The sequence below is a fragment of the Narcine bancroftii genome, chromosome 4, assembly GCF_036971445.1.
Source record: "Narcine bancroftii isolate sNarBan1 chromosome 4, sNarBan1.hap1, whole genome shotgun sequence".
Classification (NCBI taxonomy): Eukaryota; Metazoa; Chordata; class Chondrichthyes; order Torpediniformes; family Narcinidae; genus Narcine; species Narcine bancroftii.
This window is the reverse complement of record NC_091472.1, coordinates 239,308,915-239,331,886: the sequence shown is the minus strand read 5'-3', so window position 1 is coordinate 239,331,886 and position 22,972 is coordinate 239,308,915. Positions and strand designations below refer to the sequence as shown.

The 22,972-nt window shown below is 41.9% G+C and overlaps 1 long non-coding RNA gene across 3 annotated transcripts in view; it reads left to right on the top strand.

Annotated features, from left to right (window-relative positions):
* Positions 1–22,972, top strand: part of LOC138761756 (uncharacterized) — a 46,165-nt gene that overhangs the window by 21,232 nt on the left and 1,961 nt on the right. Inside the window, exons 3-4 of one of the 3 annotated variants that reach the window (XR_011356488.1) lie at positions 11,233–11,408; positions 17,854–18,022. This is a non-coding gene — a long non-coding RNA (uncharacterized lncRNA). Of the gene's footprint in view, positions 1–11,232; positions 11,409–17,853; positions 18,106–22,972 lie in introns of those variants that run through there. The other 2 variants (XR_011356489.1, XR_011356490.1) reach the window with 2 other exon arrangements.

Genomic DNA, 22,972 nt, shown 5'->3' with positions numbered 1-22,972 from the left:
TCAATATGTAATATTCTATGTAATAGTTAATTGCCAACTCCCTGTGAGGGTTGTAAATGTACCGTTCTCACAGTTTTGTCTGAATGTAACTTGTTGGGAGACAAACGCAATTTTTGTGCAAATCGTCTGGAAATCAGCCATACTGAACTTTCTTTATTGTGCAAATTAATTTTAACAGGATTTATTATCGTCATCATAGCGTTCTCCCAAAAATGTGATCTTGTATGCTAATCCTCAATATTGCGAATCACGGTGACATGGTCATATTAGCACAGGCAATAATCTTGAACATGATGACGGCAATTCTGACTCATTTATTGTGTTTTTTCTCTGCTTGTTTGAACAGTGGGGAATATTCATTAATAGAAATGGCTAAGGTCAAATCCATCAAATTGTTCAAAATATTTTTCACAAGTCTTTCACATGATGCATTTTTTCTGCAACCAGCAAAATGCATGCCAGGAATATCTAATTTAAGATCCATGATTTTTAGAAAGCAAAAGTGTTTCATAACTAGGTTTAAGTTAAATTATAAAATTGCCTTCTGTGTCTTTGAGAATTTTGCTAATTTTTTTTTATTTTGAGATCTAACCTTTCTAAAGCATTTAATACAGGAGAGTTGGTTTGGCATTTTTCCGAAAGTCATCATTCTGTAAGCTTTAGATGTTGCAAGAAGTACTTGTAAACAGCTCAGAAGTTAAACTAAATATACAGGTGTGATTTTCTCAACTAATCGCTATAGTAACGCCAACCTGCCGAACAACTGAAATGAACTGCTCATCCAAGCCCTCTGATCTCTACTGTTTATTAAACAATATTAATTTATTTTTATATATGTATTTGTATCATTTATCTGTATATTGTCTGTGATTTATGTCTGGATGTGTGTTTGCATGTTTTTGCATCGAGGACCAGAGAACACTCATTCATCAGGTTGTAGATGCACAATCAGATGATAATGAACTTGACCTTATTCAAATTAATAAATCAGGGCTCTATCACCATTGAAACAGTTTGAGCAAATGCACTATTGATCAAGGATAAGAATAAAATAATTTGCTATTAAGATGTTGAAATATTTCTCATTTTTCCTCTGAAGAGGTAGCTTCACAATAAAGAAAGAAATTAGAGCATAGAACATAAAAAATGACAGCACAGTATAAGCCCTTTGTCCCTCGATGTTTTGCCGACCCATATGTTCTTTTAAAAAAAGTACTAAACCCTCCCTACCCCATAACCCTCTATTTTTCTTCCCTTCATGTGCCTATTTAAGAGGCTCTTAAATGCCCCTAATATTTTAGTCTCCACCACCATCCCTGGCAAGGCATTCCAGGCACCCACAATTCTCAGTGTATTTGTGCCTGAATGCATAAAGGTAGCTGTAGCGGGCGAAGCCACAGGAAAGGGATTTTGAAATCTAAGTAAGGGGATGTGGTGTAACACTATTGGTGGGAGACCGAGTGGGCTGTTGACGTTATGGGGTGAGACTTCTGCATCTGGGAGGGAGAGGCTTGAGACCAGCAGGGAAAGCCTGCACATGTAGATGCTCACTAAGTGTATGGTAAAATAAAGCAAGCTACGAACGTGACTCCAGGCTCAAGGTAATTTTTATTACAAGCATGTTTGAACTCAACACGACATTATGATGTCCTGAACTGAGGGGACTATGTATTGTAATGTACGCACTGTAATTTATACATGGACAAGCCAAAATGTATGTAATAACCTTGAATAAAATCTGAAATTTTAATCATGTGAATGATTTGATTACAAATTTAAAACTAGAGCACAGGGGCAAATAAAGGCAAAAAGTGTCTTTGTCCCAAACATTATGGAGGGCACTATACAAGGGCACGAAGTCCTGCTATGTGCTAGGTTTTTCCTGATCCAGGTGTTGTGAAGGATGGGCCTGGCCCTGTTGCTGCGCCATGTCCCACTCAGCTGGACTTTGCTATGCAACCTATCCTTCATAGAAATGTTTTTCCAGACAAACGCCTTTGACCACAAGGCCATCAGGCAGTGGTCAGCATGGAACATCCTGTAGATACTGAGAAACGAATGGGCACTTTGGGGTGGTTCCCCGGGCAGACCATCCAGGTCATCTGGTGGAATGTCTCATCGCCGATACTCAAAACAAGCACCAGGACTTGGCCTGGCTGGCAGTGAGAGGAGCCCTCCCAGACCCTTCATCCACAATGTACCTTGTCCCTGAGATGACTGTGATGTAGTAGAGGTAGGCACCCACCTCTGCAGAATGCAGATTCATTAAGAGTGTGTAGAGAAGGATTCAAGAGTCCTTGTCAAGGACCATCCTCAGAAGCAGCGTGATAGAGGACTGTCTGATTTACAAGTTGTTCCTGGTGCCACACACGGAGTAGATATTCAGAACTGCTGAAAACCATCAATGAAAGGCGCTCTTTGGTCTGCCCAAATCCTATTGATGTTACATGGAAATGTCGCTGTGGGAATGCTGCCGCCTGGAACATTCCAGGCTGCAGGAGTACATGCTGAGGGATGCCCTGAGGCTTGACACAGAGAATGCTAAGGCAGTGTGGGGATGAATCATTTATGGTTTTTAGACTGCAGGCATGTAATATCACAATCAATGAAATTTGCCATTACATGGGCAGTCTTAAAAGGAAAGTGCAGGAATTTTTACTCAAATTCTGCATCGCGAATTATCCTGCAGGACCCCGACTACTTTTCAGGGGGAGCCTGCAGTCTAAATGGCACCACAAAACTCACCTCACGAATTTGATGTCCAGCTGATGACAGGCCACATTGTTCCACATGTAAATATTAATTAATGTAACAATGTACAGTGATGGAAATGTATGGATCTGAAATTAAAGGTTGGAAGAAACTTTGAACAGTTTGCCTCTTGTAAATAATTTACCATGAGTAAAGTCTATTTTTGGATTTAAAAAAACAGTTGGTTATACTGCATATCTTTACTTCCTCTGGACAATGTTAAGACCTGCTGAGTTCCTCCAGCATTTGTATGTTTTAACCACAATAACAGTGTCTGCAGACTTTTTTGTTTCACTCTCTTCAGCGAGAGGTTTCAAGAATGATGCTGGCATGAAACATTGACAAACCTTTTCTCTGACTGATGATGCTCAACCCGCTAAGTTCCTCCTGCAGATTGTACTTCACTCCAGATTCCAGCATCCCTCGTGTTCATCTTCGGGAAACATGAGAGTTGTTAGGCCACTGTGTTTCAAATGGTTAGAGCACCATCCACTGGAAGGTAATAGAACAAGAAGGAATAAAGCCAAATGTTAATCAGGAAAGTCTGCAGACATTGTGATTGTTGTGCAGTGCTGGAGAAACTCAGCAGGTCACGCAGCATCAATAGGAAATAAGGGCTTAGGTCTGAAACAATGGTTACCCTTTAATTCATATAGATGCTATGTAACCTGCTGACTTTCTCCAGTACTTTTGTGTATTAGAATCGTTGTTTTCTCAAAACGTAATGACTCATAAAGGAGCTGGTATGCCAAAATGTTACTCTTGTCATTTACCAGGTTTATCTACTTTCCTACATATTTTTGTACTCATTGAAGGTTGAGAGGTCAGTATTGATTGCCCATCCCTAAATATACCCTACAGAAGGTGGTGGAGAGGCACCATCTAGAACCAAGTGAAACACAAAAGTCTGATGACGTTGTGATTGTAGTAAAAGCACACCAAAATGCTGGAGGAACCCAGATGGTCTTTTCAGCATCCATAAAAAGCAAAGATATATTGCCGATGTTTCGGGCCTGAGCCGTTCTTCAAGGAATAAACAGAATGAGCCAGAAGCAGAAATCTCAGAAAGTCTCAGAATTCAGACAATGCTGGTAGGGGGAGGAATCCAGACCAACAAAAGGTGTTAATTGGATACGATAAGGGAAGAGTAAGAATTTATCATGTTTGTGTGAAAGGAGATGGAATGGAGAGACAGATATAGGGAAAAACAATGGAGGAAGAAGGGGGGGGTGAAGCACCATCTTTAACTCCAAAAGAGTAGAAGTTATGTAAAACTGATAGGCTTTTATTAGCAAAAGAATGGAGGCACAACATTCATGCTGGTTGGCTGTTCTGAACTGGGGAGGGGGCTGTGGGACAGTCACCTTTATTCAGGAGTCTGCGGGAGGAGCCACAGACGTCAGCCAAGGGACGTCCAGACAACAAAATATAATGATTTACTGCATTCACCTCATGTTTTAGAAAGAGTCCGGCAGGGTGAAGTAAATTGGGAGTTATTACAAATTAAGTCTTTCAGGTGGCCTGATCTGCTGCCGCGGTCGTCATAGTACCAGCTGCGGGGCAGCTGTTGAGTCCTGGACAGTCTGAAACACCTGTATTTAGGCATCAGCATCAGCTTGGTGGATGCATGCCATCTCTGGGGTAACACGCCATGGTCCTAGTGCATCATGGGTAACGATAGGTGAAGAGGGTGCAGGGTGATCGGTAATGGTCTCAAGAACCCTTGAGGGCGCCAAGTTCCTAACAGAGACCGTGTCCTTGTGCCCATCAGGGTATGCCACATAGGTTTATTGAGGGTTGGTGTGGAGGAGCTGGACCCTTTTGACCAGTTGGTCAGACCTATGGCTCTTTTCGTGCTTCCAAAGTAGGACCAGCCCTAGGGTCGTCAGCCAGGCTGGCAGCGTGGTCCCTGAAGCAGACTTCCTAGGGAAGAAAAACATTATTTCATGTGGGGTGGCATTGGTGGTTACACATAGAAGCAATCTGATTGAGTGGAACGCCTCTGAGAGGACATCTTGACAGCAGGAGATTGGAAGGCCTCTTGACTACAGGGCTAGGTTGGTGGCCTTCCAGACAGTAGCGATCTCCCTTTCCACCTACCCGTTCCACCTGATCGGGGATTATAACTAGTAATCCTGCTCATGCCGATGCCTCTGGCCAGCAGGTACTGGTGCAGTTTGTCACTCATAAAAGAGGACCCCCAGTTGCTATGGATACAGCAGGGGTATCCAATCAGAGTAAAGAGATTGCATAGGGCCTTGATAACTGTGGCTGTTGTCCAAGCAGGGGACGGTGAACGGGAAATGTGAGTACTCGTCAATGATGTTGAGGAAGTACACGTTGCATTCAAAGGAGGGGAGTGGTCCTTTGAAATCAATGATTAGGCATTCAAAGGGGTGGATGGCCTTTATCAGATATGCTCTGTCTGGTCGATAGAAGTGCGGTTTGCACTGCAGGCTTTGATAAAGTGGAAGAACCTTGTGTCCCTGGGGTGGCTGAGATTGATGTGGAGGGCTTGTAATTGGTCTGTTTGTGCACTGGCACATGATCCATGGGATAGAGCATCTGGGGCAGGTACAAGGTATCATACTTGTAGGTGGAAAGTTCAATTCTCCACCTCAATATCTTGTTGTTTTTGATTTTACATCACTACTGATTATTGAACATGAAAGCAAATGTACATTGGTCAGTCAACAAGGTAAATCATTTTCTGGTGAGTTAGTGTCTCCAGTGCCAAATCACCTCAACAATGGCTTGGGCCTCCTTCTTGACAGAGGAATGTCGAATTTCGGGGCCTTGGGGGGGTGCGGGAAATGAAAGCTATGGATCTGCCCATCTGGTTAAGGGTGGCAGCCAGAGCAAAGCTGGATGCATCAATTTCCACCTGGAATGGGATGGATTCATCCATAGCGTGCATCATGGCCATGGCAATGTCTGCCTTGATGCGGCTGAAGGCCACAGGGGACTCTGATGTCAGGGGAAAAGAGGTGGATTTAACGAGGGGGTGGGCTTGTCTGCATAATTGGGGGCTCACTGGGCATAATAGGAGAAGAAGCCCATGCACCTTTTAAGGCTGTGGGGAAGGGAGATTTCCAAAAGTGGGCGCATGTGATTGGGTTCGTGGCCAATGACTTAATTCTCCACAATGCAGCCAGGTTGTGCAAAATACACATTTAGCCTTATTGTATGTAAGGTTACGGAGTTTGGCCATCTGGAGGAATTTTTGGAGTGGAGAACAGAAGTAAAGCTGTCATAATGAAATTGTATTGGGGCCTAATGGGAGAACACCTAGAATATTGCGAGTAGATTTGGTCTCCCTTCCTCCTGAAGAATATATTCACAAATAGGAGAAGGCAAAACAAGTTGCCAAGATTGATTGCTGGGACGGAGGAATTGTTCTCTGAGGAAAGATGAAGAAGACTGGGCCTATACTACCTTGAGTTTATAAGAATTAGAGCCAATCTCATTGAAATATTCAAAATTTCTCTGGAGTTCAGCAGGATGGAATTAGGGGTAACATTTGCTCCATCTGGGTGACCAGAAATTGGGCCACCATCTTGAAAGAGGAGCCTGCTATTCAGGATAGAAGTAAAAATAAAATTCTTCAGCCCAAAAACTATGAATCTTTGGGAAAAAAAAGTTGATGGAAGCTTAGTAATTGAATACATTCAAGGGATTTTAGGATATTAAAGAAATGTAAGGGTTAGAGTAGGTAAATAATGAGATCTAAAATCAACCATGATCTCATTGCATGTTGGAGTAGGCATGGGAGGCTAATCATTCTATTCCACTTTTAGCATGTCCTGACAATCTTTTACTCCATCCTATTTGCTTTCTTGACATCATAACCTTATTTTCATGTTCAAAATCACCTTAATAATAATATTCTGCATTCAGCCTGCTTTTGAGGACGTGTATTCAATATCACCATTATGACAAGGATTCCTGATTGCGTAAGGTATTGTAGATATATTAATCAATGATAGTGTATTGTTAGCTAAGTAGAGCAGACAATCACAATAACTCCTGTCAACAATTAATATGCATTAGATGCAGCATACAACAAGCGCCTTTGGAAGACTACACAAAAGAGTCTGGAAAAACAACCAACTGAAAAACCTCACAAAGATAAGCGTATACAGAGCCATTGTCATACCCACACTCCTGTTCGGCTCCGAATCATGGGTCCTCTACCGGCATCACCTACGGCTCCTAGAACGCTTCCACCAGCGTTGTCTCCGCTCCATCCTCAACATCCATTGGAGCGCTTTCATCCCTAACGTCGAAGTACTCGAGATGGCAGAGGTCGACAGCATCGAGTCCACGCTGCTGAAGATCCAGCTGCGCTGGATGGGTCACGTCTCCAGAATGGAGGACCATTGCCTTCCCAAGATCGTGTTATATGGCGAGCTCTCCACTGGCCACCGTGACAGAGGTGCACCAAAGAAAAGGTACAAGGACTGCCTAAAGAAATCTCTTGGTGCCTGCCACATTGACCACCGCCAGTGGGCTGATATCGCCTCAAACCGTGCATCTTGGTGCCTCACAGTTTGGCGGGCAGCAACCTCCTTTGAAGAAGACCGCAGAGCCCACCTCACTGACAAAAGGCAAAGGAGGAAAAACCCAACACCCAACCCCAACCAACCAATTTTCCCCTGCAGCCGCTGCAACCGTGTCTGCCTGTCCCGCATCGGACTTGTCAGCCACAAACGAGCTTGCAGCTGACGTGGACTTTTACCCCCTCCATAAATCTTCGTCCGTGAAGCCAAGCCAAAGACAACAAGTAGTGACATAAACAGCTGCTACTTAAGGTTAGTCAGCCAACAACCTTTAATACTGAGAACTGTCTGTGCAATGTTTTTGTCAGAGAACAAAAATGCAAAAAAGGTTAGTTTTCGCAATTGATAATAGGCTACCTTAAAACTGAAGACCAAAGGATTGGAAAATCATTCAACAAACTAGGTGACTGTTAGATTAAAGCTAAATGAGGTTGTCAGCATTGTGAAAGTAACAATTACAATAGCTACTGAAGTCTGATTGTTAATTTAAAACCTGTTATTTTTACACAAATCAGCTTGCAAGTTACTGTAAGGAAGAGACAATCTGAATTGTAAATCCAGCATTGATCAAGTGGTGCTGTTTTGCTATCAGCTTAAATGGCTTTTCATGTTAACCTCCCTGGGATATTAATGAAATTTCCACTTTTGTGGATTAATTATACATTTACTGTGCACCAAAAGTCTAATAACTAACAAAACTATCACAATTATCAAGGGGGAAATGTCAGCATGTATAACAAAATCATTTATACTGAACTTTGACAATGAAAAAGACTAAGTCGTATAATTTTAAATAGGAGGCTTCTGAGGCTCTTGAGAAACAGGTGCACATTCTTGGCCATTGTGTTGGTGTGATTGGGCTAAGACAGGTGGTTAGAGTTTTTTTTACCCCTCAGCTGTCTACCGCCTGCACCTTCAGTGCCATTGATACAGCTAGCGAATGACTCTATACCAGTGCTTCTCAACCTTTTTCTTTCAACTCACATACCACCTTAACCAATCCCTTACAAATCACAAAGTATTGGGATTACTTAAAGTGGCACGTGAGTGGGGGAAATAAAGGTTGAGAGCCACTGCTCTACTCCTCTTCCAGAGGTCTATGACCAGCACCTTGGTCTTGTGAGAGGTTGCTCTCCAGACACTGAGCCACTAATGTCTCAGTCTCCCTTCTGCATTTTGACTCATCATTTGAGATTCAGCCTCCATTGGTAGTGTCATCCATGAATTTAAAGATGGGGTTGGACTGGTGTTGGGCCACTCAGTCATGGATACAGAAGGAGTATAGTAGGGTGCTGAGTATGCAGTCTTGCAGGGAACCTGGTGTCAAGAGTGATTGTGAAGGAGGTGTTGACATCAATCCTCACTGATTGCAATCTAAAATGATCCAGTCACAGTGGAGAGTGCTGAGGCCAAGGTCTGAGTTTATTTGGCACAAATTTGAAGTGTGGTAAGGAAGTTGACATGTTCAATGTGGAGGCTGATAAAGTGGAAAATAAGAAGGGAAATTCCAGCTTGGTAGAGAGGGAGGGTGGTGGGAGGGTGAGAATGTAGGATATATAGTAGTGCACTCAATGTCCTTGGGAAAAAGCTCATCAGAAAACTGGAATGAAAAGTAGCATTGTCATAAATCTCATGGGGTCAGAAAAAGAACTCCATTTAATTTCCTTTTCTGTCAGGGATCACTTTTTGTTTTTTTTTGCAAATTGTATTTATTGATCATAATAATTCATACATTAAAAATACAAACAAATACATAATATTTTACCCCATATAACCCCTAATCCCCCCCAACCGTAACCCACCTACCCCTCCCAGCCCCCCTCTAAACTACCCCAAAAGAAAGAAAAAGCGAATAGAATAGGACACACATTTCAAACTCTGGAATTTGGCCCGCGATATAATTATATTTGGCCCGCAAGATCATTTCAAAAATGTAGTAGAGGTGGCCCACCCTGCAGCGAGAGCTGATGCTGTTTTTTGGTAATGTCACCCCCACCATCTGCCCCCTTAATTGCACATCCTTCCCCATTGTAACACGAGAAGTCTGTCGATGTCATCTGCCGGCAAGCCAGTTGGAAGGCCCCCTGCACAACCAGTCACTTCTCCCACCTTTCGAGCGGTGCGGCGGATGGGCGAGCGCCTGTGATTTCCTGTCGGTGCGATGGGCTTGGTAGGCTGCGCACGGCCCCCGGGCAGCGCGAGCCCCGCGCGACTGGCACCGGACGGCCCTTCCACAGCGCGAGCGCACTTCTCCCAGTCGCCACGGCCTTCAGCACTTGCACCCGCGCGGACCCCAGGGTCGGCTGGTTCGGCCCTGCACGTGAAGAGAGAGATGGTGGCTGTCCGCAAAAGCTGATCGGCAGCACGCTGGGCCTGAGTGGGTGGGTAAGCAGGGGTGGGCAGAGGGTGTAGGTGAGGAGTAATGGGCAGGGGAAGTTATGGTGGTGCGAAGGGCAGTTAGAGGGAGGGATGAGTAGGAGGAGGGGTGGATAGGGAAGAGGTAAAAGGGGAGGGGCAGGGCGAGTAGGGGAGGGGTGATTAGAGGGTGAGAGACGGGTAGAGGGAGGAACAGGTTGAGGGGAGAGGCAGTAGAGGGGCGTGTATAGGATGGGGGTGTAGAGGCAGAGCGAGTGGAGTGAGGGGTGAGTAGAGGTTGGGTAAAGGACTGGTCAGGTAGAGGGATGGTGGGTCGAGGGTGAATAGAGGCCTAGAGCCTGAGGAGTGAGCAGGAAATGCTGAGTCCTGATGCAGGCCAAAATGGACACAGCCTGTGAATGCAGACTACATCTCCACAGGGACCAAATATGTTTCCCTCAGGTCAAGCAAAGGGTGAACTTGAGCTACCTACTCCTGACCTGTAACATTATCCTCCTAAAGTTATATCCTAAAGTTTAACATTACATATGTTGAAAGAAGAGAAAACATGCAGATGTTGTTGAAAATTTTCAATAAATATTTAGTTCGGCCCTCGACTTAGTCCAAGTTTTTAATTTTGGCCCTCCGTGAATTTGAGTTTGACACCCCTGGAATAGGAGATCAGATAACATAACAGCCTTCAGTTATTGTCATGGTTTGGGGCAACACCATAAACTGTGGGGGAAAAAAAACTAGTACAAATTCAACCTTAAGTATTTCATATACGGGCTCCAAATTTAGGGATAATTTTTTGTGACAATTTAAACTCCTTTTCAGTTCCTGCTGAAACTGATACTTTGGCCTCAAATCTCTGTAAATAGCAAGGGCAAGAAATAAAAAGTAAAAAATGAGATCAAGATGTTGGATAGATTACTTTGATTCTTATTTTTACTGTGGAATAGAGACTCCTTGATAAATATGAGTTCAACAAATCAGAGGCTTCTCATTATCTCTATCTTAAATGATATGCAGAACCATGCAGGAACACATTAGTCTACATTTGTACCACATTTCTGACATATGCCAATCTGAACTGGGACAAAGATATTTATTTGCATCTATTAAACACTTCAAGGGAATCATATTCTTTAAGGATTACACTTTAAACTAAGGATATTTGGGATTGTGTATAGCATGTGTTAAAATCTTCCAAGTTGAAAGAGGATGATTATAAATTACAGGTACATTAGTAAAGCAGATCAGGATATATTAACCTGTGCATCTGGGCACACAAAGATGAGGAGTAGTTTTGAGCTCATTCTTGCTATCTTTAGCCAAATGGGTATTCAGCCATTCATGTTAATCTAATACCTGTTCCCAGACTGATGCAGATGTGGCTCAATCTGGTGCAGTACTGGACATCCATTAAAATGGAGAAGATGATAGATTTCTTTTAATTATTTTGCTTTTTAATGCTAATAATTTAAGTGATTTAAAATTACTCTTTTAACATTTACAGTTGTCAGAGATATTTGAAACTGTTAAATCTGCTTTAAATTTTTGACAGAACATGATGTTCCATTCACATCTTTGCAATCTGCTGGCAGCTGCCTGGGAATTTCATGGGTAGAATCTCATGACTGCACTGTCCGAGATCTAGTTACTGTTGAGGCATCACAGTGGTTTGCCAATGTCTCCAAAATCCAAAAGCTCAGTGGAACTCCAGCTTCACATCCTTATCAGGTATGCAAGGAATAAAGGGAGAGCATGGAAAGCAATTCCAGGCACAGACTGTATCCAGGAAGCTTCCCGGAGTTGACTTTATCCATTGTTGTAAAAATGTTGATTGTAAGTTGGCAGCGCTCTATCTATTGATATTTTTCAACACAATTGATAGTTTTTTTAATGTTAGTGGAAATGAGAGAAACCTGGGTTTGTGACTTTATCAGCTGGCACAGCATTTATGTGGACAGAGGTTGTTCGGGTCCTACTAATGAAATGATTGTTACATTTTTGTGGTCTGGACCCCACAGTGCCTCACCAGGCCTATAGAGAATTGATGCAAGAATATCTAGCAATTAAAAAAGCAGAGAAACATTGAATTAAAATATAAATGGGCTTGTAAAAACATTACTGTAATAATCATGAGTGATCTCAATTAAAGAGTGAAATTTGCTTAATTATTTGAGGATACATCAAATAGGATTTCTAAAGGGGAATCAGGAGATGTGGTGTATTTGGATTTCCAGGCAACATTTGAAATTAGTGTTCTAAATGTAAATAAAAGCAAATAACAAGTTTTGAGGACATCATTGACTAAAATGAAATAAATTAAAGGGCAAGACTAAGGAGGTAGTTCATAAATCTCAGCAAATGAATATGCCAGTGAGGAAGAACTCCTCTGTGACAAGGATCCACCATCTGTAGCTAACTAAGGAAATTAAGAATTAAAATTAAATGAAATGAAAGGTATGCCAGAAACTTTGAGAAATCAGCAAAGCGAGATGATAGAGTATGATAGCAAACCACAAGTAATGAAAGAGTGGACAGTAAGACATTTTTAAATATATATAAAGAGATTAGTGCCTCTACGCAGTTTGGGCTTACTCTCATTGAACCATAGAAGAATGAGAGGCGATCATGATGAAATATATATGATTCTGCAGGGGACTGATAGTGTAGATGTTGAGAGGGTGTTTCTCCTAGTGGGTGGAATCTGGAGTATCTGACATAAACTCATAATGGGATGCCACCCATCTCAGATGATGCGGAGGAATTTCTTCTCCCATGGATTGAATTCTCTATACCAGGGAGCTGTAGAGGAGGAGTCATCGAATATACTTATCAGAGAAACTGAAAAACATTTAAACTACAAAGGAGTCAGGGCAGAGGGGAGAATAGGAAAATGGTGTTGCCCTGGGTTAGTGACTGACAGAGTAAACTTGAAGAGTCACTGACCTAGTTCTGCTCCTGATGTTCTAATGTTTCTCTATAACATCTTCACTGCACCTCATGGTAAGACCAGGAGCAAATCATTGGAAAGCATTTCATGAAGACTGGTAAGCTGATTGCACTTGGCACTAATTTTGGTCAAATACACAATTAGCCCTTTTACAAGTCTCTCAGCAAAAACTTGCATAATATGCCTTGAAGATGGTGCAGTGTTGTAGGGGGTCTCAGTGCAGGTAATGTTTAGCAGCTAAATCTAGTTCCATTGACAATGTGAGAAAATGGTGGTTTTCCAGCTCCTGCTCCCAGTCTAAGCCTGAGCTGCCATAGGCTTAACACATTTAAAACATTTCCCAAATCTTTCTGAGGTTTTAAACTTGGGTGCATATGAGAATTTTTGCATTCATCTTCCTCAAGGACAAAGTTTGGCCATTTATTCCAGACAACTTTTATATCCAATTACATTGATGAAAGTTAGGATTAAAACATGAAAGTCTGCAGACACTGTGATTGAAGTAAAAACACAATGCTGGAGAAATTCAGCAGGTCAAACTGTTTACTTAATGTAGCAAAGATAAAGAGACAAAATCAACATTTCGGGCTTGAGCCCTTCAACAAGGTATGACAAATTGTAGGCAGGTGTTTGAACAAAACAGTGGAGGGGGCGGGGCAGCAGGAGGACCACAGTCCCACAGGCAGGAGGTAATATTGGATAAGGGAGGGAGGGCATACCTGCAAAGAGGGGGAGGGTGATGGCTCTGTAAATGGAGAGGGAAGGGGGAGGAAAGAAGACAGTGTATGGGAAAGGAGGGAGAATGGAGAGATGGCTAGCAGAAACTGTTGATGTTAATGCCAGCCAGTTGGAGAGGGCCCAGACAGAAAATTAAGTGTTGCTTATCCAATTACAGGTGGTCTTGGTTTGTCAGAATGAGATCATGGACAGACATATCAGTATTGGAGTGGGGCAAAGAATTGAAATGGTTGACCACTGGGCAATCCCTGTCACTGATGCAGACAGAGTGAAGGTGCTCAGCGAAGCGATCACTAAGTCTGAGTGTGGGGAAGTGTAGTCGAGGTAGTTGTATGAGTTGGTAGGTTTAAAAAAAAGCCTGTGGAAAGCTTGTGTCCCGAGGTGGAGGCAGAGAGATCAAGAAAGGGGAGGGTGTCGCTGGAGATGGACCAAGTGAACTAAGGACAGGGTGAAAGTTGGCAGCAAAGTGAGTGAAGTTCACAAACTCATCACAGATGCATTAGGGCAGCACCTCATGGATGAAAGTTAGTTCTCTTGACAAGGAACCATCCCTTCCATAATGCACTGATATGTCAGCCTAGTTTATCAGCTCAACTTTTGCACAGTGGCTATGTTCTCACATCTGTTAGAAATAGAAGTACCTTAACAGAAATTGCTCGAGACAAAAATTGAGAACAAAGAACATTTATTACAACAACAGTGCAAAGTTGGGTGCTTCCCCTTACCCTGGGAATACACACATACACTGGGGCTCACCCAACTTTTATACAGTGAATTTCAGTATCAGAATACCCTCCCCCTTACATTCTTCTGCCCCCTGGATGGGTTTGGCATAGGCAATCTTTCCTGACTACGTGCAGTTTCAGTGGACTTGGAGGACCAGGGGGTATCCTGTTGGTGTCTTCTCATGTCATTATCCCCATTGTCCTTATTCACAACCTTGCCCTTGTCCCCATTCACACCTTTCCAACTCTCAGAGCTACAGTCCCTTCATATGCAGAGTTCGCTAATCCTGTCTAGGGTTTACTAATTAAATATGCATAACTTGATAAATCTGTGTATGGCTTACTAATTATATATGTAGAACTTGGTACTTCTGTCTAGGGCTATGAGACCCTTATCTCATCCAGACTATCTCAACTTCCTACATTCTATTATTCCTTACCTCTCCTTATCTTATTCATACGGTGGGCTCACTGATCCTGTCGAAAGGACTAGAGGGTCTTATCTTACATAGGCTGACTCTGCTTCCTGCATCCTAATTTCCATGCTTAGCCTGTTCATACTGGTTTAATCCATCACTCCATGTGTCTGTACTAGTTTCCCCATCTTTCATATTTTTATGTCAAGTTTACTCATCTCTCACACATCTGTGAGAGATGGGAAAATTGATCTAAAATTATGAACATGGAAGAAACTAAAATTCATCAGTTAATGGCTGTAACCAGTACAAACAGGATAAGCTTGGGGGTTAGGATGCAGGAAAGCAGAGTCAGCACGATTAACATAAGAATCTTCTAGTCTTTGTGACAAGACCATAAGACTAAGAAAAGGAATGGTAAGGTACAATAGAATGTAGGAAGTTGAGGTAGTCTGGATCAGATAAAGGTCTCCTAGCCCTGGACAGAAGTACCAAGTCCTACATATCTAATTAGCTAACCATACACAGATTTATACATATGAAATTAGCCAACCCTAGATAGAATGAGTCAACTCCGCATACCAAGAGATTGTAGCCCCGAGAATCAGGAAGGTGTGAATAAGGACAATGACATGATGGGACACCCACAGGATACCCCCTGGTCCTCCAAGTGTACTGAAACTGCACGTAGGCAGGAAGGATTACCTATGCCAAACCCATCCAGGGGGCAGAAGAATGTAAGGGGGAGGGCACTCTGATACTGAAATTGACTGTATAAAAGTTGGGTGAGCCCCAGTATGCGTGTGTATTCCCAGGGTAAGGGGAAGCACCCAACTTTGCATTGTTGTTGTAATAAATGTTCTTTGTTCTCAATTTTTGTCTCGAGCAATTTCTTTAAAGGTACTTTAATTTCTAACACATCCATATAAGAATGTGACAGCTTCAACCTTCATTCTGTATTATTATTGGATCCATAATATTTGAACTTTGGACTGACATTTGGTCTGACATGGACCTGCTTGAACAAAGGACATGAGATGCACATAATCTTTTTGGAATCTTCATTGATAGTTCTACTATTGGTTTGTCCGTAGGAATTCATTGTAAACATTCATATTGAATACTCATTTTCTTATTATCTGCAGTTTTGTGGTCAACAATACAACTAATCCTAACGATTCTTGTTCCAAGGAAGACGTAGTATCAATGACAGTTCTTTCATCTGTATTGTTCTGTGAAATCAAGTATCCAGTCAAATGTTTTAACTTAAATTATTTGTTCTCTGGAGTAAAACACAAAAGTCTGCAGATATAAAGGTATGACAAAATGTAGGCAGACACTCGAATAAAATGTCTCCATTTTGTCATAGCTTGATGAAGGGCTCAAGCCCAAAATGTTGATTTTGTATCTTTATCTTTGTTGTATCAAGTAAACTGTTTGACCTGCTGAGTTTCTGCAGCATTGTGTTTTTATTTGTTGTTTGGGTTTGAGGAATGCTGCCAGGGCTAAATTTATTGTTACTCTCTCATACAGCTTGAAGAACAAAAATGAGTGGGTTCTCTTACAATTAGTGCTAATGGCAATGAATTCTAATTTTGACCAACCTCATTTAATACAACCAGCAGGATTTGATCTTGTAGGCTAAAATATCTAAAAAACACCAGCCATTTGTTATGTTAAAACATTATTTGAGTCACCCAGCTATTCTCAGTGAAATAAAAAGAGAAAATGCTGGAAACATCAGGAGATCAGGTATATTTGGGAATAAAACAGAATATTTTCAGTATTTTTTGCTTTTATTTAAGATTTCCAGCATCTCCCTATTTTTCTTTTGGATTTTGATTTATTTATCATTTGTAGAAGTTGTATAATGCCATAATGAAATGACAATGTAGGCATCATTTCACATTCCCATTTGATTTTGGAAAATCTAACATTTCTTAATAGACAGTCCAGAAAAAAATGAGAATTTCTGAAGTAATGTTTTATGATAGTGTTAATTCAGGGATAAATTTTGCTCATTAATTCCATGCAACCTTTTATATCCAACTATATGAATAATACTGCAAGCTGTGGGGTGAGTAAGGGAGTGGATGGGTAGTGGGATGGTGAATGAGTCCTCCCAGAGTCAGGGGGTCCTAGATAGATTGGCAAAGAACACTGACCGCGAGGCATTTTCATTGTGCACAGAAGCCACAGAGATAACCCCTGCCAAGCATACAGACCCAAGAAATTCTCACTGCAGTGAGCTCAAGTATTTGTTCATTATCCAGAGAAAATAACAAATACTTTATACAAAAGTGCTAGAGAAACTCAGCAAGCCATGAAACATTTATAGAAAGCAAAGGGTACCTTGATGAAAGACTCAGGCCTGAAACGTTGGTTACCCTTGGCTTCTTATATATGCTATGTGACCTGCTGAGTTTTGCCACAATCACAACATCTGCACTTTCCTGTTTAACAAATACTTTATATTTTGGTCATTAAGACAGAATCTCAGTGGTTATCTGGCTAGCATTTTAGACACCTCCCAGTTATTTAATCCACAAACCTAAACTTCAATCCAATATTTACTCAGTTAAAAGACAAAGTTCTTTCCTTTTCTTCTTGACATTTTTTCTCTTGTTTTCTTCTGTTTCATAGTTTCTCTGGTCATTGGTAATAATTTATATCTTAGTATAAAATTTTAGACTAGATGAACGATTCTCAATGGAGGCCACAGCACAATTAGTAAAAGCCTTGTTTCTTTTCACTTTGCATAACATAATTTAAAAAATTTTTTTTAAATGTGGTCAGTAGGAGAGAAATATGGAAGAAACCAAAAATTGACTGCTTCTCAGGAAGGAGGCCCATAAACTTTGAACCAAGTCCTAAGGGGCCATAGTTGAAATAAGGTTGAGAATAGTTCATAACACAAAGGAGTTCTTACTGCTACCCCATTTAAAATCAGTAAACTGAGCATAGGCACGGGGATTCAAACCTGGAACCTTCCTGGTCTGAAGAATAGAGTTTACACTGGAGCCACCATACTGTGGCACTTCCCTTTAATTGGTTTTATTCATTAAATGCATCTGATGTTGACACAATTCTTATCAACATATAACCATAACCATATAACCATTTACGGAGTAGAAATAGGCCATGTTGGCCTTTCGAGTCCGCACCGGTTCACTGATTTTGTGAGCCCTCTTCAGGCATTGGTCCCGGTAGATCTTCATTCAATAACAATGGGCGAATTCAATGCAGGTGGAATCAGATAATAGCAAAACTATGAGCAAACAGATTGGCTGTCTGTGTACCAAAAATAGTAAAACTTGACGAAACCAATCCCTCTTTTGTTGTGACAGGACCACATTGATCCACTGGCTGCAGACACTTCATGAGGAGATTCGGTATATCACCAAATTTCCACAGGTACACCATGGAGAGCATCCTGGCCGGACTGGTGTGGGGTGTCAATGCACAGGCAACAGAGCATTGTACTGGAAACATGGGAAGCAGGTCTTATGAGGCAAGGTAAATAGAGCTGGGACTTTTCTCTCTGGAGCGTAGAAGGAATGATCAATCTTGTTTGGAATAAATATTCAGTTCTGGTGAAATCACCTCAATGTTTCTCTTTTGGAATTGTATGTTCAGCTGAACTTGTAGCTGCATTTTATAAGTTTAAGGAAAGATTCTCAAAAATCAAGGTACTTACTATCCTTTTGCTGTGTACAATAGTGAAGGTTGCTGTAGTATTGGATTTGGTTTCGTGTTCTGTACAATTCAAATAGCTGTTTTTATTCCACTAGATGGTGCTGTTTGTATTTTTTCCCCAAAGTGTGATCAATATTCTCAAATTTCCTGCTTTAGTGCAGTAAAATTGGTTGGAGAGAACCAGAATATAGTGCAACCTAGCCTTCCATTTGGCCTCCAGATTTTATCTCCTGGTGAGTGTAGAACATACATCTACGATAAATCAATATTTTGGTTTTCAGCTTTCTTTTATTTTGTAATGTTTCAATTAAGTGTCCTGGGCCTTATCAAACATGAAAGATACTTAGAAACTAAAGTAAAAAAATAATGGTGTTTTAGATATTGGTGGTAAGATTCAAGGAAAACATATGTCACCCAAGTAAACGTAAGGGTCTGGAACTCAGTGCCTGGGGGAGGTGGGAATAAAAACTGTTTTCACATATGACAAGTGCTATGAACAAAGGGATGCTAAGTGGGGAGATAGTAGTTTATTACTAATTGGTCAGTCCATCTCAGTTGGGAAAAAAAAATCAATGAGTGACTATTACCAGGCTAGAGCCACTTTATTAATACTGACCACGAATAGGCTCTTGAGACTGGACTGTACCATCTGTACCAGATGGTCGTTAAATTGTAGCCATGAAATTGATTGTTACTTTTCATGGTTTGTAAAAAATGGCTTAAAAATAATCAATAAACTCTATCTCGATTTAAACACACATTTAACAACAAACAATGGAATTCTAACAAGGCAGGTGATAGAGAAGGGAAATACTCTGCACGAAGATGGAGGGGAGATGATAGAAAAAAAACATAATAGAGTTCCTGCATAATAGAGTTATTTGTAAAGATAGAGGCAAATAGAGAATAAAAAGTGAGAAAGCTCTGAAATGCATATATTTTAATGCTAGGATCATTATAAGGAAGGTGGATGAACTGAGGGAATGGATTAACACTTGAAAGTATGACGTGGTACTGATTAGTGAAACATGGTTGAAGGAGGGGTGGTGTTGCATTGCTTGTCAGAGAAAATATTTCAACGGTGGTTAGGCAGGATAGATTAGAGGGCTCGTCCAGGGAGGCTATTTGGATGGAATTGAGGAATGGGAAAGGGGTAGTTACACCTATAGTGGTGTATTATAGACCAGCCAATGGGGAATGAGAACAAGAACGAGAGGAGCAAATTTGTAAGGAGATAGCAGATATTTGTAATAAGCACAGGGTTGCGATTATGGGAGATTTTAATTTTCCAAATATAGATTGGGAAACCCATTCTGTGAAAGGACTGGATGGATTGGAGTTTGTAAAATGTGTGCAGATAGTTTTTTACAGCAATATGTAGAGGTACCAACTAGAGAAGGGAGAGTGTTTGATCCACTGTTGGGGAATAAGATAAGTCAAGTAACGGAGGTATGTAGTGGGGAGCACTTCGGGTCTGTGATCATAGTGCCATTAGCTTCAATGCAATTATGGAAAGGGATAGGTCAGGGCCTAGGATTGAGGTTTTTGATTGGGGAAAAGCTAGATTTGAGGAGATGCGAAAGGATTTACAAGTAGATTGGGACGATTTGTTTTATGGGCAGAATGTAGTAGAGAAATGGAAGTCTTTTAAAGGTGAGATTTTGAGGGTACAAAATATTTATGTTCACCTACGATAAATGTAAGAAACAAGGAAAAAAGATGTGTGGAGAATACATTGAACGTAAAAAAGAATCTTAAGAAAGAAATTAGAAAAGCTAAAAGGTCTGAGGCGGCTATAGCAAGCAGGGTGAAAATAAATCCAAAGGGTTTCTACAAATCTTCTTTGGCTTGGCTTCGCGGACGAAGATTTATGGAGGGGGTAAAAGTCCACGTCAGCTGCAGGCTCGTTTGTGGCTGACAAGTCCGATGCGGGACAGGCAGACACGGTTGCAGCGGCTGCAGGGGAAAATTGGTTGGTTGGGGTTGGGTGTTGGGTTTTTCCTCCATTGCCTTTTGTCAGTGAGGTGGGCTCTGCGGTCTTCTTCAAAGGAGGTTGCTGCCCGCCAAACTGTGAGGCACCAAGATGCACGGTTTGAGGCGATATCAGCCCACTGGCGGTGGTCAATGTGGCAGGCACCAAGAGATTTCTTTAGGCAGTCCTTGTACCTTTTCTTTGGTGCACCTCTGTCACGGTGGCCAGTGGAGAGCTCGCCATATAACACGATCTTGGGAAGGCGATGGTCCTCCATTCTGGAGACGTGACCCACCCAGCGCAGCTGGATCTTCAGCAGCGTGGACTCGATGCTGTCGACCTCTGCCATCTCAAGTACTTCGACGTTAGGGATGAAAGCGCTCCAATGGATGTTGAGGATGGAGCGGAGACAATGCTGGTGGAAGCGTTCTAGGAGCCGTAGGTGATGCCGGTAGAGGACCCATGATTCGGAGCCGAACAGGAGTGTGGGTATGACAACGGCTTTGTATACGCTTATCTTTGTGAGGTTTTTCAGTTGGTTGTTTTTCCAGACTCTTTTGTGTAGTCTTCCAAAGGCGCTATTTGCCTTGGCGAGTCTGTTGTCTATCTCATTGTCGATCCTTGCATCTGATGAAATGGTGCAGCCGAGATAGGTAAACTGGTTGACCGTTTTGAGTTTTGTGTGCCCGATGGAGATGTGGGGGGGCTGGTAGTCATGGTGGGGAGCTGGCTGATGGAGGACCTCAGTTTTCTTCAGGCTGACTTCCAGGCCAAACATTTTGGCAGTTTCCGAAAAGCAGGACGTCAAGCGCTGAAGAGCTGGCTCTGAATGGGCAACTAAAGCGGCATCGTCTGCAAAGAGTAGTTCACGGACAAGTTTCTATTGTGTCTTGGTGTGAGCTTGCAGGCGCCTTAGATTGAAGAGACTGCCATCCGTGCGGTACCGGATGTAAACAGCGTCTTCATTGTTGGGGTCTTTCATGGCTTGGTTCAGCATCATGCTGAAGAAGATTGAAAAGAGGGTTGGTGCGAGAACACAGCCTTGCTTCATGCCATTGTTAATGGAGAAGGGTTCAGAGAGCTCATTGCTGTATCTGACCCGACCTTGTTGGTTTTCGTGCAGTTGGATAATCATGTAGAATACTAGAGCGTTTCTACAAATATGTTAATAGCAAAAGGAGATTGAGGGATAAAATTGGTCCCTTAGAGAATCAGAGCGGACAACTGTATGATGGGGGAGATCTTGAACAATTTCTTTTCTTCAGTATTTACAAAGGAGAATATTAAATTGTGCAGGGTAAAGGAAGCAAAGAGGGTAATTATGGAGAATACAGTAATTAAGAAAGAGGAAGTAATGGAGCCTTTGAAGCATATAAAGGTGGATAAGTCTCCAGGTCCCAAAGGGATTTTCCCAAGGACCTTGAGAGAAGTTGGTGAAGAAATAGCAGAGGCTCTGACAGTGATTAGAGATGGGAATAGTGCCATATTGCACATCCTTCATTTAAAAAGGGTTCGAGGAGCAAGCCTAGCAATTATCAGCCTGTAAGTTTGATGTCTGTGGTAGGTAAATTAATGGAAAACATTCTTAGAGATAGTATATACAAGTTTCTGGAGAGACAGGGTCTGATCAGAAACACTCAACATGGATTTCTAAGAGGAAGGTCATGTTTGACTAATCTTGTTGAATTTTTTGAAGAGGTAACTAGGAATGTTGATGAGGGTAGAACAGTGGATGTTGTCTATATGGACCAGTAAGGCCTTCGATAAGGTTCCGCATGTAAGGTTAGTTAAGAAAGTATTAATTTTGAGATAGTCAAATGGATTAAACAGTTGCTGGAATGAAGATGCCAGAGAATCGTAGTGGATAACTAGCTGGAGGCCAGTGATAAGTGATGTGCCTGTGGTGCACTATCGAACAGAAGCAAACGTACAAAACATAAAGTCTGTTCTTCAGGCTTTATTCAACATAAACTTCCACAGAACTGGCTGTGTGAATGCTGTTGCAAGCTCTGAGATTGTCTTCGAAGGGCCGGATCTAGCTTATATCCCGGAGGGTGATTGACAGCCGACTGGTTGGGGCTTGGTCCATTCAGGTTGGCTGATTGACAGACGACCAGGTGTTGCCTGATTGACAGCTGGCCAGGTGTTGCCTTGTCCTCCCGTGCTCTTCTACAGGTTCAGAGGTCACCCCCTGCAGTAGGCTGGTGGTGTACCACCACAGTGTATTGGGTCCATTTCTGTTTGTCATATATATTAATGATGGGATGGTAAATTGGATAAGTAAATATGCAGATGATACTAAAATAGGTGGAATTATGGATAATGAAGAAGGTTTTCAGAGGGATTTGGACTACTAAGAAGAGTGGGCTGAAAGATGGCAGATGAAGTTTAATGCTGAGAAGTGTGAAGTGCTTCATTTGGTAGGAATAATTAAAACAGGACATACATAGTAAATGGGATGGCAATGAAGAATGCAGTGGAGCAGAAAGATCAAGGAATAACAGTGCATCGTTTTCTGAAGATAGAATCTCATGTGGATACGGTGGTGAAGAAGGCTTTTACTGTGCTGGCCTTTATAAATCAAAGCATAGAATGCAGGAGTTGGGAAGTGATGTTGAGACTGCTCAAGGTACTGGTGAGGCCAAATTTGGAGTACTGTATGCAGTTCTGGTCACCGAATTATAGGAAGGTTATCAACAAGGCAGAGAGAGTGCAGAGAAGATTTACAAAAATGTTACCTGGATTTCAGCACCTAAATTACAAAGAAAGATTCAGAAAATTAGGCCTTTATTCTTTGG